A 25131-nucleotide genomic window follows, 5' to 3' on the forward strand; every position below is an offset into this window, starting at 1 on the left:
ATATCTTGCTTTCTCTTCTCTCCCTGCTGCAAAGAGGATTGCTTAGCTGAAAACCAGTGAGTTGGTTATAGAGATGCTCTCCTCCCATCAGCCCAGACATCCCTTCAGCAGCTCCACTCTGAGCCAGCAAAAATACATAAGTTTCAGGGAAAGGCAATCACCTTGACTTGCATTGACAGCCTGCATGATCCTGGGAGGAAAACAAAATTTTGAATATGAGAGAGGAAATTTTTAGAGCTAAAAGTGTAAGTAACTGTAGGTGGAGGCACATAGTCAAGTCTCTGCAAGCTCTCCACAGGCTGGTACAGATGCATGTTTCCCAATGGTTTACCTCTCCATAGGGTCAGGAAAAGTGCATTTCATTTAGCTCTTGGAAGTTCTGTGTGTGCTCTGGCAGCCCACCACCTCCTCTGCCCAGTCCTGTCTTGGTCAGAGCAGCAATCTGCTGTTGGGTTCTCTGCTGGCTCATCTGAAGTGAAATCTGACCTGCCGAGGAGGAGGAGGAGGGATCCCTGTGAAAGGGCTGTGCTGGAGCATGCCCGTGCTGATGATGACAGCTGAATTTCAGCTCCTCTTAGTGGCAGGATGCTGGCATTTCTGTTGGCAGTGTGTTTGCTCACCATCTACTGAGGGAACACAGCCTGGTGAAGCTCACTTCCAGCTTTTTGCTTCCATGTTTGAAAGAGTGAGTAAGGTCAGTAAGGAAAACAGGAATTCTCAGCTTTAGGGAGAGCCTTTCCCCTGCCCAGCCTTTTCACCTTGTGCTACAGCTTTGCTCCCCCATCTCTATACAGGTTCATGGTTTGTGCTGTTGAGCGCTGCAATGAGATGTCTTAACCCAAATCCAGTTTTCAGTCCAGCAGGGCGAGGAGCAGAGTCCCACGTGTGACTCCCATTCGTCCTGTGGAAATGCCATGGTATCCAAGGGACCTCTGTTTGCAAGGGACTGGGTTTGTAACCATGACTGTTGTAACAATTTGGAGCTGGAGTGCTGTGTTTGCCAGCCATTCCTCCTACCACTGGGAAGCCTTTGGCTTTCTCATGGTGTGTTACAGAAACCTTGCACAAAATGCTTGAGCACATAAAAACCACCGCTCTTTGCTCTCTGGAATAAAAACCAAAACATGCACCAACACAAGCCAGTAAGAGCCAGTATGTCAGAAGACACACAGAAGACTACAGAATTGAATGTAAGACCATCTAGCAAAGATTTAATGCCAGATAAAAAGAAAACACTAAGAAAACTCCTCAGAGTTATTTTATGTTGTTCAAGAAGCGGTGCCTTGCTGACTCCAAAAATTCATGGAGTGGTTAGCACCTTGCCAGCTCATACCTGAAAATGGGAGAACAGCATGAGTTTCATGAGTTTTGTAGGGCTGTGGTGCTTATAAAGCTTTTCCGTATATATATTTTTTTTTCCCTTAATCCTGAATTTTTTTTTTAATTCTGCTTTTTTTTTTTTTTTTACGTTAACTTTGTAGCATGAACTCTTATTCAGACTGTTTTTCCTTTTCTGTTAGCTGTAGAAGATCCTGCTCAGGTCACAGTCCTTATTTTATTATAACTTGGCAGAAAAAGGCAGGAAAGAAACTGTTTGATCTGAGACAGAACCATGCAACTTTTTTTTTTTTTTTAATAAACTCACATAATGAGGCAGCTGAAAGAAACTATGTCACAGTGACTTTAACCAAAAATAATCTTGTATAAACCAGCTTGCATTTAAACTTGGAAAGAATCCATCACAGTATCTTCCACACCCACAACATAACCCGGAGTACCATTCCTTTGACTGGAATTGAATATCTAATCTTCAGCCCATAGATTAGACGAAGCTGTCTTCTAAGAGCCCTACTGCCCCTTGGCCTGCTTCTTCTTCTCCTCAATTCATCACCTTTCTCTCTGTGAGGAAATCACAATGTAGATAATGTTTTGCCAAGAATCTGGCAGAGCTATCTTTCTTTTTCTATTTTTTTGAAATCACGTTGACTAATGCTTCTGTTCCAAAAGCTCAGGGTTTCCACGGGCAGGGTGGACAATTTAGGGATATATGCACATATACTTTATATATAAACTGTCAAAACTTTAAAGGGATAGTTGAGAGGATTATTTTCCTTTCTACCTAGCTGTGAAGACAGGCTACTGCTTTAAATGTGTAGCCACTGGCTCCAGGCTAGCTGCCCTTCTAGCTCCCTTTGGACTTCAGGGTTTTGGCAAAAAGTTGACCTGGGTTTGAACTGTCCCAGAGTCAAGTTTTGAAAAACAAAACCTGACCTAAGCTTTGTGAAGACTGAGCTACTCCCAGTTTCATCTATCTGTTGTAGATGTGTTCTGCCCCTGAGCTTGTAATCTTTGAGATAAAGGGGAACAAAGGTTTGAGATACAATTGTCTGACAACTTGTCACAGCTGCACACAGCTGAATCTCAGCTTGAAGGTTTCCATAAATGTGCTATCTCAGCTGTTTAATACCTATCCACAGAGGGGATGAAACCTTGTGCTTGGAAAATATATTATTACTCTGGTTGTGTGTTCCTGTAATTTTTCTCCAGGCGTCTTCTGAAATATTTTTCAAATATCTTTTTTTTGGGTGTATCTCCAATTGGTATAGGAATTGGTAAATTAATCTCAATTAAGATAAAACCCTGAAGATTAGTTTTGAATGAAATATAGCTGTTATACTGAGCTATATTACGATGAAAAATACAGCACTGAAATGCAGTGCAGTCATCTCATGTAAAAACTTCCTTTGCTTTTGGTGAATGCAAAGCAGCCAGTGAAAACCGCTTCTGCTGTGCTGTGTTCTGTTTCAAACATTTTTGGTTTCATTCATGTTTACTTCAAAATGGCATGTGGAAAACGAGAAGGACCCGATAAAGTATCTTCAGCCATTTGGATTGCAAGTCTGTGTCTCCCCCACGTAGCATGTAATTAGCTTTAGGCTTTATAACTGTCTAGTCTTGCTAGGATGTCTAGGAACATTTTCTGTTGATTAACTGAGTATTAATCCTGTCATAACATCCTCATGAGAGAAGGGAAGCAATAAGTTTGCAAGTTAGAAACAAGTCTTAAACTGTTCATACTGACCAGGGACTTCAAATTTGCATAAATGGGGAGGAATTTAAATTGAAATAATGGACCCTTTCTGACTCACAGCATACTTTTAAGTACCGATGGAAAAAAAAAAACTTAAGGAAAGATGCACAGATCCTGAGTCCCTGCTGTGCACAAGTGGCAGCCTGCAAAGAACTGGGTCTGGCTGCATCTCCACCATCTGGGTGCAGGTGGGCAGGCTGGCCGTGGGTAGAGCATCCCATGTGCTCCAAATGTTCCTGGAGGGACCAGTGCTCTCTGCTGGCCACAGAGCCAGAGGCCTGTTCCCTGGTTCCAGTTCCCTGGCTGCAGCATCCCTGAAGTGAGATTGGAGGAATCTCAGCCTTACTCATTGCTAATGAGCAAATGTGGGGTACATGGGCAGGACAAAAGGGCAAGTTTCTTGTGGTAAGTGGTGGCATTAGTGGGTTTAGACACTTTTCTTTCTTTGTTTTGTCCATGCTTACATCTGAGAATGGACTGTTTGCTTAATGCCTGCAAGTCTGCACGACAACTGTTACAGGATACTTACTGTATTTCCTTCCTTGCACTCTTGTCTTGAGTGTGAGAAATTGCCACATGAGAAACAGCTCAGAAACATAGGTGGGGAGGATCACCATGAGCATATCTATGTGAATACAGTTATTAACCATTTCTTCCAGTTAGCAAAGATTTCAGATGGAAAAAATTCAAAGGTGTGTCAGACCTGAGTATTTAAAATGAATTCATGTAGAGGCAAAAGTAACACTTAATCTTTTAATCACTGAAATTTAATCACACTTAAACTTTTCCAGTAAGAGGCATTTGCTGACATGTCAAAATAAGGAGGGGGGGGAAGGAGAAAGAAAGAAACAAAAGGGAGCTAAACATATAAAAGAGTATGAAACGTGGCCGTATGTATCATACCAGTTCTTCTTCAATTTGGAATCCTAATTCTGCTTTACAAAATGTAAAGGCCTTGTAGAGAGGTATATCCATCTATAGCAGACAGGCTGTGTTTGAGCTGGAAATCTGGAACTGGAAACTGATGAAAAATCTTTGTTATTCTCAGCTCCAGTTCGCTGAGGGACATGATTTGATCAGTTCTCTCTGTGAGGACATGAATTGGTAACTCAGTAAGCTGTAATCCAGGAATTTAGAATGGCAAGTATTGTGTTAATAAACAGGCAGGGAATATGTGGCTGAATGGCTTGGGACTTTGTGATTAAACACCTGAAGAGATCCTTGAATCTGATACAGGCTTTGCAGTAAAAGTATATTTCTTAAGAAATATAGGTGAGGAATCCAGAAGAAGTAGAAAAATACAGACTGAGGTTAAATGACAGCTTGATTTCTCAGCCATTGCAAATGGCCACTACCATCTTCCAGTTTTGCAAATTCACAAATTTGTAAAATGTATTTGTTTGTCCTTCCACGTGGGCAGCATCCTATACATATTGCAGAAAACAAACTGTAAATACTGACTACCTTGCCATTAGTGACTGGATTAATTTAATGGTTTAGGAATGGTATTCCCCAATTTAGTACTCCCATTAAAAACTATGAGCTGCTCCCCTTCCCTCTCTGGTGGGAGAAAAAAGCAGAAATCACACATTGAGATAAGAGCAATTTACTGGAAATAGCACTGAGATAAGGGAAAAGTAACAGCAACTAAAGTAATAACAAAAATATACAAAGAGAGGGTGATTTACATGCTAAATGCTCATGAAACCCAAGTCAAGGAAAACAAAGGTGGACAGACCCTATGCCTTCCATGCTTACTCCTCCTTGGAAGAAAAAGAGCCTCTTTCCCCTGTCCCTGGCTTTTCAGATGTCCCTGATGTAAAATGGTATTGAATTCCACAAGGTCTATGCCACACCCCATCCCACTGAGCTGGGCCAGAACCAGCTTAGAACCAATTCTAAACAGCTTATATATACTTATACAAACTTATATATACTTATATAAACTAATATATATTTATATAGAAAGGACATTTGCTTTCCCATGCTTGCCACCAATTCTGTTTTTTAACTTGTAATGCTTGATTCAGTACTGTTTGCTATAACATGTATTTACATTTTCTTTACAAAAGCAGCCTTCGTCACTTAGTACCAGGATTTGGTATCTCTGGCTATTTGGGTTGCTACAGGAAAAGTCTTTTCCCTCACTCTGACATACTTTCCCCCCCCCTTCTTTACTTTAAGGACTAAATGCTTGCAAAATGTTATTTTTCAAAACAAAACTATTTTTTGCTGTTAAGGAAAAAAATCTGAAACCACGATAATTATTTGTCTGTCTCTGAATCAAAAATAGTCAGGCTGATTCAACCTAGAGGCTGGATGGGCTTAGTGTCAATTTTTCATTTGGTGGGGCTACAAGTTATAAAGAGTACATCATGTGGAAACTGGATAGATCTGAAAGGAATTAGCATCAAATTGATCTGGACTTTGAAAGGTCATGCACATGCTGAAGGTAGTGATGATGTCTCTAATGAGCTTGTAATAAGACTAAATGTGGAAAAGAAGCTTGTTCACTCCTCTCTTTTTCTTAGGAATTGAAAAAGGGAATTATGATTGCAGCTGTAAGACTTTAGTTCGGACCATTTAAATTTGGCTCATCTCAGCGTAATGTGAGATTAACAATCAGTGCTCCAGAAGCAGATAAATACAATTACCCTTTTGAGATCCAATGGATTAGTAATAAGCACTCTTGCCACTTTAAGAACCAAATAGCAAAGAATTTTTTCTTGTGTACTGATCAAACTCAGTCAAGTGTATGGTTTTGCTTTAAACTGTGATAGTGAAAGACTGCAGCTCCAGGTGGGGCCATATGGGGCTATGTCAGCATGACAGCACTTCCTTCTACCATAGCTTCTCCTCACATTTACACTGAACAGTGCTTTTGGTAGTGTTTTGTAGCTCTTCCAGCAGGCATTGATATTCCCTGGAGAAGGAGGAATAGGAAGTCACAGGAAGGAAACAGAAGGGGGTTAAGGAGCAATGGGGTTTTTCCACCAGCAAGACTCAGTACTGCTCATGTATCCCTGCAGTGTGGCAGTGCAGTCCTCCTGTTGCCACCAGGGAGAAATCTGGTCTTTACTAAATGCACTGACTTCAAACAGGAGGAGTTAGTGGTACAAAACCCTGTGTGTAAGCAAGCCCTACACCTCCACTCTCTGTGCTTTGCTCTTCTTGCTCAACCATTTGTGCTTTAATTGTAAAAACCCACTTTCTTCTGTTGTTTCTCTCTCAGTTATCTTGGCATTGCTGCAAGCTTCGAATTGCTTCTCAGATGTGCTGTTTTTTGAGTGTGCATTCCTTTACTGGTAGCAAAGACCTATGTATAGAAGTTGAGGCTTTGATACAAGTGAGTTACACAATCATATGGCTTCGAAACCAGGGCAGAGTAACCAGGTTTTTCTTCTTTTATTGACCATTATGAATTTGGAATATATTCTTGTTTGAAAGGTTGGAATAATGCGAAAAGCAAATACAAGACTGGGAAGCATCTTGTGTCCCTTTGGTTGCCAATCTGGGGTCTGGAAGAAATTTTCTTGCACTAGACATTGGCTGCATTTTAATTTTTCCTTGTAGCTCTGAGCAGGGATCAGGTGGGTCAAATACCACAGATCTGCTGCTCTTTGTTCCAGGAACAGAGTTCATACTGTTACCGTGTAGCTCGTGGTGATGTCCAGAACATGCCAGCTGCTTTCCAGGCTGGAAGAAGGAAGCTGTACCTGCTTGGAGAGTTCACTTGTTCCGGATGACAGAGATTGAGAAAGTGTCCAGGAATAGCAGAGCCGTGGAGGGAGGCTGGTTGTGGCCAGCATGATAACTGGCAATCTAAGCTGCAAAATGTTGAAATAACTGGTGCACTGTTTACCAAAGGAGAGTTTCAGGAATGCGTGGGACAGAGGTCTTTGAGGTGTGGTTTGAGTATAGCCCGTGCTGCTGTGGAAAGGAAACCTCTACATCCTTCCAGCTCTCCATGGAGCTCTCCAGTGCAAAGCTTTCTAATTGCAAATGCATCCATCAGCTCTGAGTGCTGTTCTTATCCACTGAGGAAGTGCTCTTCAGGAATGGTAATTCTTGGTCAGCTAACCCCCTTTGATAGAGTTACAGTGTTGTGTGGGCAAAGCAGTCAAGGCCAGGCTCTGTGCATTTCAATTGTTTTTCCCCTTTTTTTCTGCGTTCAGACAGCATAAAGTAATTCCTGGCTTTGGGAATTTGGGCTTTCAGCAGCCAGAAGTTTATGTAGAGGAATATAAGCATTAATAAACCAGATAGATTAGCACAATAAATAACAAACTGATCTAGTAAACTAGATTTATTTGTTAACAAAACAACTTAATTGGGATATTTAATGGAAAGTTGGCTTTTTGTGTAAATCGACACATCCTATACAGGCAGCAAGGCAAGCTATATTCATCCATTTAATTTTTTTTTTGGTTTTTTTTCATATTTAAGCATAAATCCGTTCAAGAGGGAAATTTCAGAAACAAGCAGTTCATCAAGTGTATGGATTGGTCCAGATGGAGTCAGATATTCTAATCAAGCCTTCAATCAAGGGGAGTTATGTGATTGATACTTGAGAAGAAACTCAACTTGAGGGTATATTAAAGCTTATTCACTCATAAGGCAGGTTTTCTTTAAAGTAATGTAATGCTCCATTCTGACATATCAGAACTAATTGAGACAAATATGCTGGAAAGATCCTGAGTTGCTACCTCTAAAAGGAAGCAGGAAAAGAGTCCTGCTCAAGTAATCCAGTTGCCTTTCTTTGGTTTAAATCACTGCTGTTTCTCCTTATTTAGATCAAGATTAACATCACACAGGCGAGACTGGAGAGAACATATATTCCTTGTTTCCCTGGAACTGCCCCTGATGCTGAAGCTGTCACGTAAACTCATTGCTTTTTAAAAATAAGGTTAAGCCAAATGAGAACAACTACAAACTGCCTTTTTGTAAAAAGACCTTTTAATGTTTTGTATCTCTGCATGTCTCTTCCTCTGTCTGAAGATGCTGTGCTTCCAGTTGAGGGTGGGAAGCAAGGGATCACATAGCTTTTTAAACATGGGACTCCTGAAGAATCCGGATGTACATCCCTCTGCATTGCTTTGGCATTTTATTTCATCCTTGGCTGTTGAACAGCAGGTTCTGGGCTTGCCAGTGGCCTGGTTATTCCTATACTTCACTTCAGTCCTGGTTTGTGCTTTCTGTATAAAAGGCCTGTGTCAAATAGCAACAATCTGAATTGTAGGTTGAAACTTGGCAATAGCAAAGCACCAAGTGCTCGGAGGAAGCTGTACAGGTAGAACAGGATGGGTTACTTGGAAAGAGATGTTAAAATTGGGGAAAAGAATGAAGAAATATCATCTGAGAATAGCTGTGGAAGGACCATAGCCAAAACTGTGGACTTTCCAAGTTTAGATCGTTTGAATCCTCTGGATATCCAGAAAGAGTCTCAGCTTCTGGCTCCATCTCTGTAACTGTAGGACTGTGGGTTCAGATCCAGACTTTTCATCTGTTTCTTATGTATGTAATAGCCTGAACCTTAATCTTGGACATAACATCCTGAACTTTGGAGAAAACTGCAGCTGGGTCTTTGTCATAGTTTTCAGAAAGCTGTTGTGGACTAGAGCAAGGTTCTTGCAGTAATGCTGAGAGGCTTAATATTCAGCAAGCAAGGGGTCATGGCTGGAGAGGGCATAATGCCATTCAAAAATACTGAAAAATTATAGAAAGAATAAGTTGTGTGCACAGCCTCCTGCCTTTGCTCTACCTCTATGTATTCACCTCCAGCCCTCCCCAAAAATGTTGTCTAAATCAATTCTTAATATGCAGTGCTTGCTGAAACATGGTGTACTTGGCTGAATAGACAGTTAATTCTATCAGTCAGCACTCATGTTTTTGACCTGATAACCTAATTTTTATAACCAGTCTAGAACTACATAGAGTTTCAAAAACCATTCCAGAACTTTATCCATCAATAAAATAGATCAGTTGTAGGAATAAATGGGAAAAGGTTGTGTAATGGTGCAAGATGATGCTCCTCAAATCACAGAATCATAGAACATCCTGAGCTGGAAGGGACCCACTGAGACCATCAAAGTCCACCTCCTGGCCCTGGATAGGACACTCCAAGAATCATACCATGGGCCTGAGAGCATTTTCCAAATGCTTCTTGGACTCTGTCAGGTTTGGTGCTCTGACCACTTCCCTGGGAAGCCTGTTCTAGTGCCCAAACACCCACTGGATGAAAAACATTTTCCTAATATCCAACCTAAACCTCCCCTGACAGCTTCAAGCCATTTCCTTGAGTCACTGGTCGCACAGAGATAAGACAGTGTCCATCCCTCCTCACAAGGAAGTTGAACACTGCAATGAGGTCTCCTCTCAGTCTCCTCAAGTCTGAGCAGACCAAGCGACCTCAGCCACTCCTCATCAGGCTTCCTCTTCAGACCCTTCTCTACCCTTGTGACCTCCTTTGGATGCTCTGTAAGAGCTCAATGCCTTTTTTATATTGTGGAGCCCAAAACTTCTCACAGCACTCGAGGTGAGGCCGCAGAGCAGAGCGGGACAATCCCCTCCCTTGCCTGGCTGGCTATGCTGTGGCCCCAGGACAGGGTTGGCCCTCCTGGCTGCCAGGGCACTGCTGGCTCATGTTCAATGTGCCACCGAGCCCTGGGGCCCTTCCTGCAGTGCTGCTCTCCAGCCCCTTGCTCAGCAAAATGGGATGCTGGAGAATGCGGGCATCGATCCCGCTACCTCTCGCATGCTAAGCGAGCGCTCTACCATTTGAGCTAATTCCCCCTGTGCACAGGCAGAAAAGAAATAGCTATAAATAATAAACTACATATAATAAAAATGACTATTGTATGAATAATAACAATTCATGATCTCTGGGAAGTGAATGTACAACTCCCATTCCTTGTCCAACACTTGAGTCTGTATATCTAATTCCTTGCATTTGGGACGGAATGTTGTGTATCACATCAGCAATTACCTGCTCTACTGTGCTACATTTTGGTTTAGCTCTTCAGTGTAGGTTGGTTTGAGGACTCCTGGGCTCTCTTCACAACTTCATTCTTAGTTTTGGCCAAGTCATTAATATCTATTACTCCTTTTTGCCCATTTATTATATGACTGTAATATTTTACTTTCCAGGTTTATGGAGCGAATGCAGCCTTAATTTTGAGAAATTATATAAGGTTAGAGCTCTAGTAGTGTGGTCTTTTAATCTGAAATATCTCAGTGCGTCTTTCTGTGACCTATATTTTTGACTTTTGCTATAAGATTAATTCTTATTGTGCTTGGAAGGGCATGCAGACAGACATGGTGTTAGTTCTACTTCTTCTGAGTGTGGTAAATCTGGCAGCTTCATGCTTAAGATTGGCATAAAGTAAATGGTCATACTAAGGAAGGCTGCTAGAGCTTTTTTGTGGGAAAGCAGTTGCTACAGAACCTGACAAAATTAATCTGGGATGAAAAGAATGCTAAAGCATTTCCAGAAAACACCACCACTGGCAAAAAGATTGCTCTTTTTCTTCTTGCATACAGGTGCAGAGGAGCTTTGTATGGCAGGATGATGGGCTCAATCCTTGTTTCGTTAACTGGTGTCCAAACAAGTGAATAGGGAGTATGGATTGATACAGGTCTCTGCTGCCATTGGAGCTGCCTCATTTTTGAGAGGTGTTTTAAGACTGACCATCCCCCTCACTGGGATAATGGTAAGTATGTAGAGTTTTTAAGTATTTTTGTGGCCAAGATTGAGTTTAGCTTTTGCTGCTGCAACTAAATAGAGCACTGTGGGTACCCTGTGCACATTGAACCAGAGAGAAATATGGTATTGGCCTGTCTGTTCCTGCTTTGCCCAAAGAGGGTGTTTTGTTTTGTTTTACCTGGGAACTTTTACTTGTGGATTGTAAGTTTGGAAGTAACACTTTGACTGAGAAATCTGACCATCTCTTGTTGTCATCTTATTGTGAAGCTCCCATACCTTCTCAGTGATTTCTCATGGTCATCTCCTCACAGCACTAACTCCTCCCTCTTCACAGCATAGCCAATAAACTCCATCTCTCTCCTCACCCAGCTAACCCACTCTTTTGTAGCACTCATCATTACTGGACACAGCTGTGGCCTGTTAAAGACAGGCCTGTTCCTATTCTTTGGTGATTAGTACAGCTGCAACTCCTCAGGGGTGAGACCACCTTCTGCACTATCTTTATTTTCTTACACTCTATCTCTCCACAGTCTCTTTTCCTATTTTTAATTTTTTTGAGGTTACAGAAATGATAATGCCATCAATGGTTAACAAAGAAGGAAAGGGCTTTCTGCTGGGTTACAAAAGAGTTGTAGGTCACACTGTTTTCCTTGTGAATTCACTTCTGTGGGGGATGAGGCCCTTGTACAATTCACCTTTTAATGCTGGGGTTGAGTATGGCCTTGTGGATGGAGTAAGGATTTACAGTATAGGCAAGTGATCTAATGGGAAACCTCACAGGTCTTGCTGGTCAAGTTATGCCTCATAGATTTCAAAATTTTGGGATTAATTTGGAACACATTTCACATTTCTGTTTCCCCCTCCTTTCGTAACAGAACATCTTGAGTCCGAACTACAATACTTTCCAGGCAAACTTCTGAAAGCTGAAGTATTTGCAAATAATTTTCTTTTACTTAGAGAGGGTGTTTTTGCTCTCCCTGATTGCAACACCTGGGGACAGTGAGTTGTAAGGCGCAGCTGAAATTCAGCTTAATCAACAAAAAAGTGAAGTTGAGGTCACAAGGGGGAACTTTTCACCCTTCCAGGTCAGGACATTCAAGGCCTGTGAGTGTTAGTGTGTGTGGAAATTTCACCCATGACTAAAACCAGACTTGGCTGCCCAGCTGGTTTTGCCCAAAATTATCTCATTGAAATCTTTGCAGATGTCAGAATTCACACAGAGTGAATAAGCCTGGATTTTCCCTCCTAGTGTGCTGTTGCACAGTATTTAATAAAGTGGCTGTTCGTTGGCACTCACACCAAGGGTCCATGTTAGTGATAGGTTGTGTAAATTCTGTAGGAAGCATTTCTTTTTCTTATATTCTAGCTTGAGAGGTGTTGTGTGTGCAAGAAACCCTCTCTATTGTGAAATAATAATTAGATTGATTATGGAAAACGTCCTCCTTCAGTGTCCTCTTGGTGCTTTAGCACTTACTGATCCATCAAGTAATTAAGTAAAAATGACCTCTGCTATTTCTGCTTCTGCTATTGCTGTTATACATATCTTGGAAGTTACTGGGTGAATTGTTGGCCAACTAAGTCTGTAAGACTTGAAGAGGGGAAAATTGATGCCTGCACGCTAGATGTAAGTTTCCTGAGAGCCCAAATTATGACTAAATGTAATGTCTTCTCCAAAGTAGGCCTGAATTTTCTTGTAATGCCTCAGTACAATTTAAGTATAATTTGTAAACCATTACTTTACAGTCTTTCTGCAAGTATAAGCCTTTAGGGGCAAAAGCAGTTGATTGGCATTTTCCTTAGCTGATGAGGCTGTGCTCTGTCACAGACAAACAAGAGGTGATCATATGCCAGAGCACTTGCTGCTCTTAGATGCCAGGAACTGCTGTCCATTCAGCTCTGGTACAGAGGAAATTCCTACATTTTCTTTCCTTCAGTTTCTCCCTACCTTCGCGACTACCTGTGCTTGTTCTCTAAGTGCCTCTGCACATGCACATACAGCGTATGCAAAGCAATATCTGGAAACTCTTAAGAACTGTAGGAAAATGAGTTGAAAAGGCCCTAGAAAAATGAAGAGGATTGCATTGCAGTGCGTTCTGAATTCCCCTAGGTGTCATGTTCTAACCCTTCTGAGCCTCTCTCTGCACAGGCAGATTCTGTTTCAATTTATGTTCATCCAAGATAAATAGCTGCATTGCTTGAGGAAATATTAATTTTTGAGGAGAAAAAAGGCCTTGGACATGACAATGCAAACACATAATTAAAAGGTTGTGCCCTCAAACCATAAAATGCACATATTTTTCCTATATTGTTTGATGGGTTCAAAAAGAATTGGAAATGTTTGTTTTGGCTTTTCACAGCCTTCCATTTGGAAACAGTTATGAATGTGGGACTTGTAGTGAACAGGTTTGTAAGATGCCTTTTTCCCTTTTTTCCCTCATGGCAGACCCCACAGGCATCTGCCCACCTCTTCTTTCTTGGCTGCCTGTTTCTACCCCCCATGCTGACACTTGACCCTCTTCCTCAGCTTTTTGTGGTAAAGGGTAGATGTGGTGACATTTTTTTTGGCAAGTACAAGGAACAGCCTTATGGCTTGCCTTCCCACAGCCTTCTGTTTCCCATGTCTTTTTAAGTGTCATGTGTCCTGGGCTTGCAGGCCTCAGGGTGCTCTAGACGTGGAAGAGGAATAGCATCTCTCTACAGTGTGCTTGCTCTCTGGCTAATCCTGTGTTTTTACCATTCCTTTTATTTTTACTTCTCAATAAAAATGTCTCACAGGTTTTAAAGAGAAAAGGTGGCTCTGGGCTAGCCTAGTATCAGTGTCTGTGACCAGTGCTGTTGATATGCCTACGTGCAAGCTGAGAGAAGTTTCATTTGCACCAATTTGGATCCTTTGTCCTGTGAGTTGTTTTTCCTTCTATTACACATGATAGGAAGCAACCCTGACTCTCTCCCCTTTCTTGCCTATTCTGTTCCATCAGAATTAAAGCAGCATATCACTTTATTGGCCAAATTTATTTCTCCAATAAATCTCTTCTGATGGATGGGAAATGCAATTAATTCTGAAAAGGTTAAGACTCTAAACCCTTCTCTGAGTGTGAAACACTGGAATGTCAGGCTTTTGACAGATGCAGACTAAAGGAGAAAAGAGACTATTTCTTAGGATTTGGAAGTGGAAGTGCAACGTCATTATATAAATCAAAGGGAAATCTCAGGGGATTAACTCTCCCAAGAGAGGCTCTGTCCCAGAGTCTCCTCTGGGAATGGTGGGTGTGGCTGCTGTGAATGAATGGGTTGTGCTAAGGGGCATGAAGTTGGTATTGAAATATGAAATATACCGACCATCTTATGGGGCTTCAGACCATTATGACAAGTTGCTTGTTAATGTCTGTCTGAGTCTGCGACTTGGCGGAAATAAAAAGCTTTATGTAAAATCAACTAGTTCTTAAGACAGTAATGAAGGCTCAGAAATGAGGTTTGTTCATGCTTTCTGTTGTTTCACACCTACATTAAAACATGCTGTATACAATAAACTACGTTGCTGTAAGTGACCACTGTCCTAGAGTTAGGAAATTTGATATGTCTTTGTTATACACATTCCATTGGTAATGGAAATGAACTTTTCTTTTTCGTAATTTGAATACCTCACTTGCAATGTGTACTTCAGACATATTCCACAGTATTGCCACAGGTCATCTGGACTAAGTGTGATGAAATAGCTCTGACAGCATGTAGTAACAACTAAATCCTTACCTCTCCCCTCTCTGTGTATTCCTTCAGTACTTCTAATTTAGGCAAAATGAATTTACCTGAAATTATAGGCAGGATGGATTGTTGGAAGTTCTGGGGTTGCCCTTCTCAGTTCCTCTGAGGGAGACTCTCAAGAAGCTTTAGACCTCCTTTCACAATAAAGTGGGACACTGTTTCATGGGTGTGACGTGAGGATACAGCACAGACAACCGCCCAGTCCAGGTAACTAGAGGGAAGTTATAACAAAATCAGAATGGTGATATAAGATGTTAGAAAAATAAGCACAAAACTTCTAAAATGTATGTCAAATCTGCCTGGAACTAGTGCAGGTTTTTCACCAGAGAGCTGCTCAGTGGTTGTGGGATGCAAGATGCTGCATTTGAAACCCTTTGCAGTGATGATGATGCAAGCAGGAGGGATGTTTTTGAAAATGCTAGCATAAATAAAAATTCTGAATCTTTCCTTCTTGAGATGAGTAAAGTAATAGTGCATAGCTGATGTTTGAAGACCAAACAGGGAAAATAATCTCTGGCTGCTAAACAGACCATCAGGAGGCCAAGAATCCTCATTGACTTAAATCAAGTTTCTCTTGAGGGAGTCCAGATCTAATGGATGAGAGCTCTATTCTACAGGCAAAGATGGATAAATTGTACATTAACTGGGCAAGAAAATAGTGATATGTATCAGGCTTGGATTAAATGTGAATATTAATTGGGTGTAAATTCTCTGGTTTCTTCTTGACAAATGGGATGCTAGAAAAAGTCTGTATAGCTGTGCCTTTGAGCTTTGTTGTGGGTCCCTTCCAACTCGGGATATTCAGTGATTCCTCATTACAGTGAAACAGTAGTGCCTGTTGGCCTTGAGCAGCCCCTACCTCCATTTGGGTGAGGGCTCCTTCTGCCACCTTGACCTCCTGTTTTTCCTTCCTCCCATCTGCTCCTTGAGCTGGAAAGGAGGGATGAAAGCAGCTCACAGTGTGGAATGGTTTGTCCCTCCCTGGTTTATAAGTGCCTGCTGGTGCTTGCTGTGCTGTGTAGGCAACGAGGAGAGCCTGCAAAGGGAGCTGGGGTTACTGCAGCAGGTGATCCGGCAGAGCTGGCCAGACCTGGAGGTGCAAAAGGTTTTCAGTGCAAGCTACATCTTATATGAGACTTGCTCATGCACTGGCTGCCTTAGAACTTGCTATGGTAAGAGGAAGGCCAAGGTCAGGTTGGATGGAATTTTAAGCAACCTGGTCTAGTTGAAAGGTGTCCCTGTCCATGGCAAGGGGTTTGGAACTGGATGATCTTTAAGATCCCTTCCAACCCAAATCACTCTATGATTCTGTGATGGAAACAATATCGATACTCTTCAAACAGCTGACTTTAGAGTCAACTAGAGTGCAGGTACCTTTCTGTAACATATAGTTTCCACCTACTTTGTCTTAAGCTTTTTTTTTTGGATAAATTATTCAATGCTCAAAGTGAGCACTGGCACAAAATTGGGCTTCTGTACCAGTGCCCTTATGTTGTTGCAAATGGGGCAGCAGCTGACCCTGCAGTGATGGGGCTCAGGAGCTGTGGCACAGCTGTGCTGTGAGATTCAGAAAATGGAGACCAGTCAATCTTGATCCAGGACAGGTTTCCAGGGCAGGTTTATGGCATGAGGAATTGCAGAAAGCAGGATATTTTGCAAGATGTCAAATTAAATTTTGTTTTAATTGGTCCTTTCGGTACGAAAAGAAACCAGTCTTGTTTTCAGCACACAAAACATGGTGTTACATCTGGCTAGTTGAAGAGGAGGGACTTCTCTTCCAAACTCATGGTGCCATCCAAAGTGCGATCCTTTCCTCGATAAGGATTGTAGCCTGCTGAAGTGTGAGGAGAAGAATTCTCTGAGAGCTGAATATGCTTTTGGCATAGCAGGAAGCAGCAGAACAGGCTGATTTGAAGTAAGATTAATAGGATCTCATGGTAAAATATAGTAAAATAACTCTGTGGTTGGAGGGATGGTAAACACTGAAGTCTGCAAGAGCTTGATTTTTCCCCACCACCCGGTTTAGAATGATTTCAAAAAGTTTGCTTCTTCTCTATTTTTGACCTAAAATGAGGACTTCAGATTTTTTACAAAAGCCTTGGACACATCATCAGAAAGCTGAACATCTGAAAAACCTAAACTGAAAGAAACATTTAAAAAATTTACTTGTCTTTGTTGTTCCACATTAACATTTTCCTTCAAGGAATGAAATATTTGCCTTGAAACACCAAAGAAACTTTCTTGGTATATTCAAGGAGGCCCAATACATGGTGCATCGTGGGAGATGTAGTTTAATCTGAGAGGCCAAGCCAAATCCAATTTTAAAATTCTCAAGAGATGACAATATAGCATTCCAAATGAAAGCTTCTTGAGTTCTAACCTGAAAAATACTGCTCTGTAGGGATGAGAAACAATTTCTCAGGTGACTGGAACATTTGATAAAATATGTATGCTTGTAGAGAAAATGAATTGAGCTCTTTTTTTCTTTCTGGATGGTAGCCTTGTGAACCCAGCCCAAGAAGGTCAGAACAAGTCCCCTCTGAATCCTTCATTCATCATCTGTATGGAAGAACTGCACCTATGGGACAGTTGGTTAGCCTGCAGGTAATTCCCAGACTAGAAGAGAGGCCAGCTTTATCTCTAATATAGCTGTGTCAGCTTTGGTACCAGGTTTTATCAGTAAAATAAACAGACATGACGGAATTGTACATGGACTCAATTGGCACTGAAAGTTCTGTTGTGCATCTGAAATATTGAAATTGAGATTGCATCTCTCTTTTAAATACACACATTGGAAATGAAGTTGTAATTTGAGAAGATAACATTTTTATATAGTCATTTTTCTGGCTCTAGCTATCAGTAGCTTTAAAAGTATTTTATAAATAAAGGGTTGAAGTGTATTATAACATGCAATGGTACATTTGGGACATGTAACACAAACCTTAATGAAAGTTCACAAGAATTTAACATGCAGAATTTATTTTTAATTCACAGTATCTTATCTGTTTTCAGTTCTTTTGAATTGCAAATGCAATTGGGATGTCTTATGTGCTAATTCTTTGCCAAATTTAATTTGTTTCCATATTAAAGGTATTTCCCAGTTACACTGACATGAAAAGCATCTGAAACCATTAAATTTTGCTATATTTTTAACTTTTAAACCTTCATAATGCTGCCAAGAGAGTTTTTTTAAAAAATTTTGAGAAAATTCTTTTTCTCTGGGATAAAAGCTACCATAATAAACTTTTTTTTTTTCTCCTGGCCTGAGGGGTTCATAATAATTTTGAATGAAACTCCCCATGTAAGTGGGTGCTCTGATGAATGGGGGCTTGGGGCCAGAGATCCCCATTTGATTATTGGGCCCTGCTGAAACAGGAGCAGGTGGTTACGGAACAGAGCAGCTGCTGGGCTGGACACGGTGTGTCGGTGGGATGGAGGCTCCTGCTGTAGGTCCTGAGAGAGGCAAATCCCTAAGGAAGAACCCCGGTCCTCACTTGGACACAGCAACCTGTTTTGTTTCCACCTGTCCTCTGTGTTTTTGGAAGAGGAATAAGGCTGGGTTCAGGACACACATGGTGGTGGCAGTGAACGTGGGGGAAAGGTGCACTGCTGTCAGGAACAAGAGTGAATGGAGATGGGCATCGAGGGGAAGCTGTGAAGGCACATGGAAAAGTAGGAGCATTGAGGAAAAGATGAGCATAAATGGTATATCCAGTGGGACCTGTCCTGATGACAGCTCTTCTCTCATTGTGAAATACCAAAGAGTAATGGTGGAAAAACTCTTGAGTGCCTGATGGATGTGGCAGAGCAGAGCTTGCAGAGCCAAACCTGAGGTCTTTTCTTATATCTCCAAAACAAAACCCCACTAACACACAGTGCAGTGCAGTGGCCAACCAGGTTGTTGTCCATTGGTGAGTTGTGCAGCAGCAGGTGGTATCTGCACTCCCTGGTTCAACATGTGCACAGCAGTGCCTGATTTCAGAAAGGAAAATGTTGCACAGACTGTGGAGATAATTTGGGTTGTGTTGTCTGGTGCTTCAAATCATGTAGCAAATGGTTGACATCAGGTCACTCTAGTTATACTGCTCCCATTTCACTCTGTCCCTCAGTCTGACCCTTGTTTAAAGAAAAGATAATTTATTTGGAAGGCTTGAGTCATATTTTTCCCTTTCTCCCACTTGTTTAGCAGAGTGTATGCAATACTCAGGAGGCAAGAGATGAAGACAAGGGAGAACTGGCTGTAACAAACGACTGCATCCTCACAGCACACTTTGGCAGCACAGACCTTGGGAGATTTCTGATTGTGCCTTCCTGTGACTTGCTCAAGATGGAAGGGCGTGAAAGGGACATTGTGTTCCTGGAGCAGACATGGAGAGAAAATGATAGGGAGCACATTCTCTGTCAGGGGAGGCATTGCTGTGTGAGAATGCAGTAGAGGCTCATGACAGGTCATGTTGTGCTACATAGGGGCAGATGAGAGAAGATTTTGACCCTTGTTTTAGAATGAGCACACATGTGCATGCTCTGGATCAGGGAGCGTTTTTTGCAGTGCTGGCTAACAGGGCATGTGCTACAGAGTCCTCACCGAAGGGGCAGGAAGGCATATGTGCCCACCCCACAGGCAAGATCAAACTGTCTCCTCCTTAGTTGCTTAAAAATAGTTCAAAAATAGATGCCTTAAATGCTGTTACTCCAGCAGGATTACTCAATAGTGAATTTAGCTTTGGATTCTCTCCATGGCCACAGTCTTCATTTTAACTCCTCAGGAAAGAATGCCACAAGGCTGCTTTTCCATCTGATTTTGGTGGGGAAAGGAAAATCTTTTGCAGAAGCTGGGACAAATGAGTAGTATTCAAGATTTTTCACATCGTGTTTCCTTAAAGAAGGCAGAGGAAGTGCATAATTATTTGGAAAATAATTTGGCAGGTTCTTCCCAGCGCTAGGCTGTTTAATGCATCAGCTCGTCACACTTAAACAGTTTAGGGATCACTTACCATTTTTTGATTACACCTGAGATGGTTCACAGAAGTTGTTTTGACAGGGCCTAGCTTTCTGTTACTGAGCTGCCTGATAGTTTTTCTAATGAAGAGATTAAACCCTAGTAAAACAATTTTTCAAAATCTTCAAGCCTGCAGATATTCCTAACAGGGTAAGTATTTGCTCTCCTTCCACTGCCTGTTGTGAGGAGCCCAGTGTGTTCAAATGGTATGTTTTACACTTTTTCAGATTGCAACCTTTTTACAAAGAAGAAGAGATGCAGAATAGTGTGGTACAGACTTTAGCCTTTAGCCTAAATAATCCCAAAATAATTGGAGTAACCAGGTGTAATCAGCAAACACCTAGTGTTCAATACACTAGGTCCTGCTATTTTCTGTTGAATTTACTCCAACTAGGGGAAGAGCACTGTGTGTTTTTTGGCAGCAGCTTCTCTGGAAAATGAAATAAGTGAAACTATTCTCACAGAGAAGGGGATGGGGAATGGTTTCAGGACCTCAGATTTTGTAATGCAGTTCTTTAAGAAACTGGCAGTGAATGAATATCTAGGCTCATTTTAGACAACAGAAGGATTTTGTAAGTTTTCTGTTATTTAAGGTCTAATCTCCCACTGAAGTTAAAGTTGAAAAGAGTTTCTCAGCCTGGGGTGTACAGAGTTTATCAAAAAAGCCTTGGTAAAAACCTTGTGTAGTCTGCAGTTGTCTGTAGTCAAGTGTGTCTTTCTTCTCCAGCCTTTTCTACACCTCAGGAGCTGGGAATATTCAGAATTCTGGCATTCTGAAGATGTTGGTTTTAGCTTTCACTTAAATTCGACAGAGATTCACTGCAGTTGTCTACTTTATTTTAAAAAATGCTCATGAATCATAATTAAAAGCATTCTGCAATACTGTGAGTTAAAAAAGTACCAGGTTGCTTAGCTATTATACAGTACAGAGGCTGTTTATTGAAATGATTTAATATGTGAGCCTGCTGAATGTTTGGGCATATTCAGCAACACACATACACAATACTGCTCTTTTTATTAATGAAAGTTCACTTGACACAACACACACCAGTGTTACCTTTCTGACACAGATTTAGACTGCTTTGAAACCTCCTTTCTGGATTTCTTGTCTGCTGTGTACATAGGGTGAAGAGCCAGCTTACAGAAAAAAGCACTGATAGATGTCTTTCCAGGGGATCTTGGCAAGTCACTGCTATCACCAATACTGTTTCTGGTATCACTTGCATCCATTGCTGCAACCTGTCAAAACAGGTGTATTTATAGGCCTTGAGGGACTGAAACAAGAAATCAAACATTTGCATAGCATTTTCCATCAAGTTCCCAAGGACTGAGACTCAAAGGATTTTGATATGTTTCCAGGGATTACTTAGCTGCACTGACTATTTCTATGTTCTCTTTTGCAATGTCCTGCTTCTAGGTCTTAGAAAAAAAAAATCTCTCTTCTACCAACGAAATCATCAACAAAAGGCTGGTTGGCTTCAGAAAAACTCACAAAAATATTTAAATTCACATCAGAGAAAACTGGCATGAGACCTTACTTAACACTACAAATTAAGTTAAATTAAGAAGTAGTGCGCCAGTGTGATTAATTAGAACTACTTTACTTAAGAAGGATGTGCCTTGCACTGAGATATTTTTTCGTGCTCTGTCTTGGCAGCAGTTAAGCTCTAGGGTACGAGAGGCTGCCTACTCCTTGTAATGGCTTGGAATAGTTAATGGTGTTGAGTTCTGGAAGAGGAAGAATCCCACTAATTGTGCAATCCTCCTGGCACTGGGGTTTGGCAGGACGTCCTCGCAGTGAACCTACGCTGGGTGTGCCGCCCTTTGTAGAGTGTGATGCACAGCTTGGTGTGCCTCAGGCTGCAAGAAATAATCATTTTCAACAGGGTGAGGGAACTTTAGTGCATAACTTTTCAGGGCTAGCATGACAATTGTGACTTTTCAGGAGATTTATGTTTACTGTAATGCAGCATCCCACTTTTCCAAAAATTTTTAGCGGTGATGGTGGTGAGTGATAAGGAGACAGTAAAGCAAATTGAGTTAATGAATGTAGTCCTAAGACTATAAAGGATTTCTTTAAAGGTGAAGTGCACAGGAAAGGAATATTTTTCACTTTGTTTTAAAGAGAGAGATTAATTCAAGTTCAGGAAGGGAGTATTCAGTTGTATCGATATATGAAGAAGGTGCCTCTTTTGGCATAATCCCAGATGGAAATAGTGGATCATGATAACAGCATTTTAATTCATGGTTTGTCAGGACATTATTAAGTGGCAATTAAAGTGACTCAAGTGTTCCAACACACAGGTTGCTGAGGGCCAGCAGATGATAAGACCAAGATAAAAGAAATGGAAATGCAGATCTACATTGTCTATGAAATGGTTGGGAAAATACAAGTAACTTAGTCCTGTTTAATGTTACTTCCATAAACTCCTATTCTCAAGAAAGCTTCATGAGCAACTCTTTTACTTCTGTGACTAGGGAATTGCAGTCTCCTTCCATTCTTTACATCAAATTATTAGCTTGCAGCCTTGCTTGTATTTGCTCCAAGAGAAGAATGATCAAAAGTTTTCTACTGGCTACAAGCCCTCCACCCTCTGGAAATGTTCTCTTGACCGTGAACAATTTTTCTTGGTGTCTTTTAAAAACAGGAGCAAAAATTTCCAAGGAGGGAAGTTCTGGTTGTACACGTGAGAACTGAAAGGTGCTTTCCAGGGGGAGTGTGTACTCTTCCACAAAATCTGGGAGAAGACTGGGAAACCGTGCCCAGAGGTAGTGTATTGTGCCAGCTGCAGCATCAATTCCAAAACTATTTGGTTTGGCTGGTAGTACCGAGACTTCAAGTCCCCTCCCATCCACCCCCTTTTGAAACTTGCTCCCATATGTAGTCTTGTACCTTTGTCCTGCAGCTGCTTGGGTTTTTTCCCTAAATGTTTTCTTAATTCCAAGCCTTTTGGTTTAGTGTAACCTTGTGAAAAATGACAAAATGATTTCTTCTGGGTTGTTTGCTTCTTCCAAGGATGATGATTTTTATATTATCTGAAGGAAGAAGATTTTGCCTTTTCGTGGTTCAGTTGGCCAGATAGCTCTTCTATTTGAACAAATATTAAAAAATTAATTAAAATACAAAAGAAATATATATTTTTTTCTCTTTTTGATGGGCTGTCAATTCTGCATTTGTCCTTGTAAGCTGCAAGTATCAAGAGAGATATCTGGCTAAGTGGTTTTCAGTAGAAGAAAATTGATTTGCACTATGTAGCTTGCTGGTGATTTTTTCCTTTTATATTATTGGAAATATCAAGGGTTCAGGGAATATTCACTGTGTCAGCAGCCTTGCGTCTAATGAGGATGTTTGGACTCTGCTCTCTGAGCCAGAGTAAAATCTTTGAAACATGTTAGTCACGATTTAACTGAAACTGGGGGAGGTTTTTAACAGTGAGCTTTAAGTAAACTGCATCTTTTTGAATTTCCTGGGCAGCTGCTTTTCTCTCTTTGATGTACTGTGCCTGGTGATGCTGTTAATGAAATGCATAATTATGTGTTACATAATAAAACAGAGCTAACATGAAGGTGCCTAATAGATTGTAATGATGTGGAGGCCTGAGAAACTAAAGACCATTGGGGTTTGTTGAAAAGTTCCTCTGGTGACAAAGATGATGTCTAAAGAGGTTTGAATAACTGTGCTGATAAATTAATTGTGGTCTCTTTGTGTGTAAATGACATTTTTCAGGATTTTGTATGTAGAGAGATTATTGAAAAAAAAAAAAAGTACAATTTACTAGGCTGCTGATGTATGAAGTGTCAGCGCCGAGTGCTTCCAGTGCCTATTAGAGCTGCTGGCTCTGCACAGACGGGTGCCCTAGGCAAAGACATTTTTGGCACAGCCTGTCTCACCCGTAGGATCAAAAGGAACAAAAAAAAAAAAAAAAAAATCTGGCAATATGCACAGAGAGTAAATTGCATCCTAAAGAGCAGCCCCTAGAATGCAGTCTTGGAATGAATATTGATAAATGAAACATTCCGCTCTATGGCTGAAGAGTTGTAGGTGTAGCGTTTTGTGACTGCCCCAAACTCCCCTCCCTCCTTTGTCTGCTTTTGTCACCTACATTTTCTCTCTCCCTCTGTAATAATCTGTATAACTTGTTCCTTTCAAAGGATCTTTAGGAGCTGGTTTGTACACATAGGTATTTTTAAAGGACAGGGTGTGTATAAGCTTCCAGCCCTGGACCTCATGGGCTCCTGATGGTGCTGGGCCGGGGCTGGGCTTGCTTGGCTGCTGCTCTGGGCTCACAAGGGTCTGTCTGCTGGGAGAATTAGCATGCAGGGAGCTCCAGAGTGGATTTACAGCCTGCTAGTTACTTGGCACTAATTCCCTTGGGTGGATGATTCTAGTACCTACTAGGAGTGCTTTTGTGCAGGTTAGCTTCAAAAGTGCTTTTGTGTGAGCTAGGCAGGCTCCTTTTTGAAGGTGAAATATGCTGTTTTTCACTTCCCAAGCACCAAGGGTACCAAAATGGGCAGTCAGTGCCGAGTAGCTAATACGCAGTAAATTCACACCCATGCTCACTGAGCATGAACTTCCTCATGCAGCCGAATCCCGAGGCTCTGCACTTTGTCTCTCTCAGCAGGGAGCAGATGGCCCTTCTCTAAACAGGGAATACCAATAAAGCCTTATGGAGAGCACAGATATTGTGTGCATGAAGATTCATGCCTGTCCATGTGCTTATATGAGATGAATTTATCACAGTTCTTGGGTTAACTTCTGTGCCTGTGATTTTTAAGATATTCTAAGGAGAACTTTGGGGCTGAATTGCCATCATCCTTGTCATTAGTAGACACTTTTAGCTGCAGGTTTTGATTTCTTCCTCCTTCATCAGCACCAAGACACCATACTTTTTGTTGTATGAATGACTGCATCTTTTGTGTGTGAATCTGTCTTTGTGGCAATTCCTTTTCCCAGAATTTATCTGAACTCCAATTAATGGCTTTCTCTAGGTCTCTAAGTACTTGGATATAAAATCAAGTCAATTTTTAGATAAGACTTTGCTTTAGTCTGGGGTTCATAAATAAGTTGATCTATAATTACTGTGCAACTTCACTTTATCTTAAGATCACATAATGGGTTAAATTTTCATGCAAAGTTTTCTTGAAATTTTATAAATTGTTTTATCTGCTTTTTATGCTTATGCTTCAAGTATATAATTGATTTCTAAGTCATCTGCAGGTTTTCTTTATGTTTTTGCTCCAGTATTGCCTATATCCAAGAAAATTTTGCATCACAGAAATTGCTCCTCCAACTTCCATCCATAGTGAGAGTTCTGAACAACTCCACCAGCACTGTTGTGGCCAAAGTTTAAATTTAGTTACTTACAAAAGATATTGCTCAAAATGCTTTTAACATGTCTTTTCAGAAATGACCTCAGCCATCCTAGCTTGCCAAAGATAAACAGCACTTCTGCTCGACAGGCGTTAACCCTTGGAGGAAGTGAAGTCCAACGCTGAATGCAGAGGCACTTGCTCTGAGCACTCAGGGTGCTGTTGCAGAGAGGAGCCATCCTCCCGCCAGATCCCAGCACTCAG

The 25131-nt window shown here is 41.2% G+C and overlaps 1 non-coding gene and 1 pseudogene across 1 annotated transcript; one reads left to right on the forward strand and one right to left on the reverse strand.

The window, feature by feature from the left end:
- Window positions 1-25131, forward strand: part of LOC135442934 (chloride channel protein D-like) — a 76724-nt pseudogene that overhangs the window by 16015 nt on the left and 35578 nt on the right.
- Window positions 9811-9883, reverse strand: TRNAA-AGC (transfer RNA alanine (anticodon AGC)). The gene has a single exon. It is a non-coding gene; the product is annotated as a tRNA-Ala (tRNA).

Source organism: Zonotrichia leucophrys, chromosome 2 (assembly GCF_028769735.1).
Source record: "Zonotrichia leucophrys gambelii isolate GWCS_2022_RI chromosome 2, RI_Zleu_2.0, whole genome shotgun sequence".
Taxonomy (NCBI): domain Eukaryota; kingdom Metazoa; phylum Chordata; class Aves; order Passeriformes; family Passerellidae; genus Zonotrichia; species Zonotrichia leucophrys.